Source organism: Triticum urartu, chromosome 5A (assembly GCF_056163025.1).
Source record: "Triticum urartu cultivar PI428250 chromosome 5A, HENAU_Tu73, whole genome shotgun sequence".
In the NCBI taxonomy this organism is placed as follows: Eukaryota; Viridiplantae; Streptophyta; class Magnoliopsida; order Poales; family Poaceae; genus Triticum; species Triticum urartu.
In genome coordinates, this window is record NC_141877.1 from 667,705,998 (window position 1) to 667,712,259 (window position 6,262).

A 6,262-nucleotide genomic window follows, 5' to 3' on the forward strand; every position below is an offset into this window, starting at 1 on the left:
AGCCCCAACTTTTTATTTACGTACTCTTTATTATCTTGCAAACCTATCCAATAACACCTACAAAGTACTTGTAGTTTCATACTTGTTCTAGGTAAAGCGAATGTCAAGCGTGCGTAGAGTTGTATCGGTGGTCGATAGAACTTGAGGGAATATTTGTTCTACCTTTAGCTCCTTGTTGGGTTCGACACTCTTACTTATCGAAAACTATTCCGATCCGCTATACTTCTGGGTTATCAGTTTCAAACCATAGGGACGCTCAGTGATCTCCCATGTCCCGTCAGCCATGATGGAATCCATCTCACTACGGACCGCATCCTTCCAGTAGTCAGCTTCTGGAGAGGCATACGCTTCTGAAATAGAAGTAGGAGTATCATCCACGAGGTACACGAAGAAATCAACACCAAAGGTCTTTGCAGTCCTTTGTCTCTTGCCCCTACCAAGGGTTTCCTCGTCATCCTCCTTGGGATTTTCATCATGTGTTTCTTCATAATATTCCATAGGGATGGCAGGTTCAGGAGTCTCCTTAGATTTTTGTCTAGAAGTGCTTTGCATATCTCTCATAGGAAAAATATCCTCGAAGAATGTAGCATCCTTAGACTCCATAATTGTACCGACCTTCTGGTCAGGTACCTCAAATTTCACTACTAGAAATCTATAGCCAACGCTGTTCTTAGCGTAGCCCAAATTAACGCAGTCGGCAGTCTTTGGTCCAAGCTTACGCTTTTTGGGGATCGGCACATTGACTTTCGCCAAATAGCCCCAAGTACGCAAGTACGAGAGTGTTGTCCTTCTCTTTTCCCATTTCTCATAGGGAGTCATCTCATTAACCTTTGTCGGAACTTTATTCAGGACATGACATGCCGTCAATATAGCCTCCCCCCACAATGCCTTGGATAAACCCGATGTATCTAACATGGCGTTAACCAAATCAGTTAGAGTACGGTTTTTCTGCTCGGCAACCCCGTTTGACTGGGGTGAATAGGGAGGCGTCCTCTCATGAATAATGCCATGTTCCGCACAGAAGGAATCAAACTCACTCGAGAAGTACTCTCCACCATGATCTGATCGGGCTCGTTTAATTTTCTTTTCAAGTTGATTCTCAACTTCTGCCTTATAGATTTTAAAGTAGTGTAGAGCCTCATCTTTAGTATTTAACAGATACACATAGCAATATCTAGTGGAATCATCTATCAATGTCATGAAGTATTTCTTTCCACCTTTAGTCAACACACCATTCATATCACAAAGATCAGAATGTATGAGTTCTAATGGTGCCAAGTGTCTCTCCTCCGCGGCCTTGTGAGGCTTGCGAGGTTGCTTAGCTTGCACACATGAAAGGCACTTAGAACCTTTGGCTAAAGTAAAACTCAGGATTAAATCCAACTTGGCTAGCCGCGTCATAACATCGAAACTAATGTGACAAAGACGTGAATGCCAAACTTCAGATTCATTAACATTCGAATGAACATGGTTCACGACTTTATTACAAAAATCTGCGAGGGAAAGGCGGAACATCCCTCCGCTCTCATAACCTTTTCCAACAAAGAGTCCATATTTCATAACAACTAATTTATTAGACTCAAAAACCAACTTAAACCCTTCTCTACATAGAAGGGAGCCACTAACGAGGTTCTTCTTGATGGCGGGGACATGTTGCACGTTCTTCAGCTGCACGATCCTTCCCGAAGTAAACTTCAGATCGACCGTGCCAACACCATGAACAGAAGCACTCGAGCCATTCCCCATCAATACGGACCCGTGGCCTGTGACCTGGTAAGAAGTGAACAATGAAATGTCAGCACACACATGTACACTGGCACATGTGTCCACCCACCAATCGGTGGGCTGAAACACTGAAAAAACAGTAAATAAATTACCGTACCCAGGTGCACCATTCTCATTGCTGTCCACAATCATATTGACGGACTTGGAGTCCTGTCCTGACTTCTTGTACTTGTTTGGGCACTTGTTAGCCCAATGTTCAACCGAACCACAAGTAAAGCAGCCCTCATCCTTCTTGTTCTTCTTGAAGGTCTTCTTACCCTTCTTCTTAAAGTCGGTATTGTGTTGGACACCGTTCTTTCCCTTGGGCCTGTGGGAGTTGAAGTTCTTCTGGTTCACCATGTTGGCGACAGAAGTCCCTTCAGCCCCTTTTCCATGCGAGTCATTTTCCCTTGAATTCTGCTCAACACTCACATGGCCAATGACATCCTCCAAAGAGAATTCACGCCTCGGATGTTTCAGAGTGGTGGCAAAGTTCCTCCAGGAATTACGGAGCTTAGAGATTATGCAGCCCGCGACAAATTTGCCCGGTAACTCGCACTTAAGAAGTTCAAGCTCCTTAACAATGAATATTATCTCATGAGCCTGCTCTAGTATAGGACGGTTTTCAACCATCTTGTAATCGTGGAACTGCTCTATAATATACATCTCGCTCTCGGCATCGGCAGACCCGAACTTAGATTCGAGTGCCTCCCACAAGTCCTTGGCGACATGCACATGTAAATATGCATCGACCAGTTTATCTCTGATCACGCTAAGAACTGCTCCGAGGAACACAACGGTGACCTAGAACACGTTCATAGCCGTGAACCATAAAGTGGTCTTAGTCTGCCAACGCTTAAAATACGAACCGGTAAACTTATCCGGTTTCAGTGCAGCGGCAAAGCCACTTGCCGAAAAATTCCTACACATAATAGGTTTTTGGATTGTTGAGTAAATAGGCAATTTCTCGATTAAATTAATCCACGAGTAAATCACTAGCATGGCATTGACACAAAAAAACGCATATTGATATTCAGTCAAGCTAGCACATACTACGCAAATTGCAGAAAGATCTACGTATAACGCTAGCATGGCTAAAACAGAAAAAAAGTAGGAGTGGGATAAACGAGTTATACCCTCTAGTAGGCCATGCAGAGGCCGCGGCTTTGGTGGCAGCAGCGGCGTCCTCGGCGGCCTTCTTGTCGGCTTCAGCTTTCTCGGCGGCGGCACGTTCGGCGTCGGTGGACATGGTGATGATGAAGGCGATGCGGACGTAGAGGAAGTAGACGATCAGAAGCGAGCAGTCGCGTAATCGCTGACCAAAAACCTATTCGCCCCTCACCTCGTACAGGAACCGGAAGGGCATGGTTTCAGAGACCTGCTCTCCCGTCGACCGTGTACGCAGCGGACGGGATGGAGTCACCGGCGGCAGCAGGAGCAAGGGAACGACGGTGGGCATGCGCGTGGGAGCAGATGTGATCTATTCGTGGCGGCTAGGGTTAGGAGACACCGCACACTTATATAGGCACAGCCGCGTGGAGAGACGTGGGCTTGACCCACGTCCGAGTCCGTGACAGCCCATGATCCGACGTCTCAGATCATGGCCCAGCTGTCGGAGAACTCTCCGTTAGTGACTGGCAAAAATAAGCGCGTAGGTGTGAGCTTGGCTCGGCTCAATCCCGCAACCCGCGGCGCGTCGTGACGAGGCGTGGCGCGGCGAGGCGGGCGGCGGAGGAGGAGTGCGCGAGGGCCTCTTCTCTTCTCAAGCTCCAATAGCATGTACAAGAGAAACCCTTATAAGGAGGTCCAACTCCTCTTCCACTTTCGGGGTGGGACTAAACTTCCCACTACACCTAGTGTCATTTAACCCACATGGTCCCTTAGAGATTCTTCAGAAATTGCTATATGGGCCTAGAGCCCATCTCAAATTTCAGCAATCCCCCACCAGATCTCGAGGGCCCATTGTGTCCTCTGTTCCAATTACTGTTTCAATATACTAGTGTTTCAGTGAAGACCTGTTAATGTTGAGCTTAACTTAGAGCAAGTAGTTACACTCCTTCACAACTGAACAATGGACTATGCCTTGAATTTTCAGTTTGGCGTAAAGAAGTTTCACCACATGTCTTACTAGTACTAGGCTGCCGAAGGCTGACCCCTCGGGTGGAGCATATAAGTAACACTCCTGGCCTATTCATGAGCTTACTAGAGATCACCCCAATCTCATAGACTGTGACCAGCAGTCGGGCTCATATGGGTGTGTTCCTCCAAAGATCGCTCTATAGGATAGCATCTTGCTTATATAAGCTTCGGAACACATTAAGACAATAGTCATCCTACCATACAGTATCGAGAGTATTGCATCTCCAACGGAGTGGGTTAGTATAGTTACTCTCCTCAGTTCACCACTGGCTTATTTTCCTAGGTCCTAATTCATGGGATCTCCGATCACATAGGTTGGGTTACTACCATGGCAACTCATGTGGGTCTCATATCCATCTCCCTCGATGCATTATCTATCACTACACGTGATAGCCCTTTCGTAAAGGGATCTGCTAGATTTTTAGCCGTATGGACATACTCCAACGCTATCACTCCGGAGTTTCTTAATTTTCTGACAGCCTTTAATCTCATTCTTATGTGTTTGTTGGACTTCATGTTGTCCTTTGAACTTTTCACCTTGGTGATGACAGTCTGATTATCGCAGTTCATAAGGATAGCCGGAACCGGTTTATCAACCAATGGCAAGTCCATCAAAAGATCTCGAAGCCATCCTGCTTCAACACCAGATGTGTCTAATGCTGTTAATTCTGCTTCCATTGTCGATCTCGTTAAGATCGTTTGCTTGCAAGACTTCCAGGAAACAGCGCCACCTCCAAGAGTAAACATATACCCAGTTGTGGCCTTCATCTCATCAGAATCAGAGATCCAATTTGCATCACTATACCCTTCAAGTACCGACCGGTATCCGTTATAGTGAAGTCCATAGTTCATAGTACCTTTCAGATAGCGCATAACTCTTTCAACAACATGCCAATGTACATCCCCCGGTTTGGAAACAAACCGGCTCAGTTTGCTCACAACAAACATGATGTCAGGCCTCGTTGCGCTCGCTAGGTACATCAGTGAACCAATGATTTGAGAGTATCTCAATTGATCTATAGCCGTGCCTTTGGACTTTCGAATCAACACGCTAGGACCATATGGTGTTTGAGATGGTGTGCAGTCCGAATATCCAAAACGACTCAACACCTTCTCAACATAGTGGGATTGCAGAAGTGTAATCCCACCCTCATTATCTCTCAGTAGCTTGATGTTCAAGATAACATCAGCCACACCAAGGTCTTTCATCTCAAAGTTCTGAGACAGAAACGACTTAACCTCCTCAATGACTTTGAGGTTGGTTCCGAATATCAGTATGTCATCAACATACAAGCATAGTATAACTCCTTCGCCCCCACCATGGCGATAGTATACACATTTGTCAGCCTCATTAACAACGAAACCAACAGATGACAGAGTTGTGTTAAACTTATCATGCCATTGCTTAGGTTCTTGCTTCAGGCCATATAAAGATTTCAACAACCTACACACCTTTCTTTCCTGACCATCTATCACAAATCCATCTGGCTGTTGCATATAGATTTCCTCATTTAGCTCTCCATTCAGAAAAGTTGTCTTAACATCCATCTGGTGGACGAGAAGACCATGCGAGGCCGTCAATGAGAGCAATACTCTAATGGTGGTCAGTCTAGCCACAGGTGAATAAGTATCGAAGAAATCTTCCTCTTCTTTCTGGTCATAACCCTTGGCAACAAGCCTAGCCTTGTACTTTTCAATCGTACCATCGGGCCTAAGCTTCTTTTTGAACACCCACTTACATCCCAATGGTTTGCAACCATAGGGACGCTCGGTGATCTCCCGTGTCCCGTTAGCCATGATGGAATCCATCTCACTACAGACCGCATCCTTCCAGTAGTCAGCTTCTGGGGAGGCATACGCTTCTGAAATAGAAGTAGGAGTATCATCCACGAGGTACACGAAGAAATCAACACCAAAGGTCTTTGCAGTCCTTTATCTCTTGCCCTTACCAAAGGTTTCCTCGTCATCCTCCTCGGGATTTTCATCATGTGTTTGTTCATAATATTCTATAGGGATGGCAGGTTCAGGAGTCTCCTCAGATTTCTGTATAGAAGTGCTTTGCATATCTCTCATAGGAAAAATATCCTCGAAGAATGTAGCATCCTTAGACTACATAATTGTACCGACCTTCTGGTCAGGTACCTCAGATTTCACTACTAGAAATCTATATCCAACGTTGTTCTTAGCGTAGCCCAAATTAATGCAATCCACAGTCTTTGGTCCAAGCTTACGCTTTTTGGGGATTTGCACATTGACTTTCGCCAAACAGCCCCAAGTACGCAAGTACGAGAGTGTTGTCCTTCTCTTTCCCCATTTCTCATAGGGAGTGATCTCATTATCCTTTGTTGGAACTTTATTC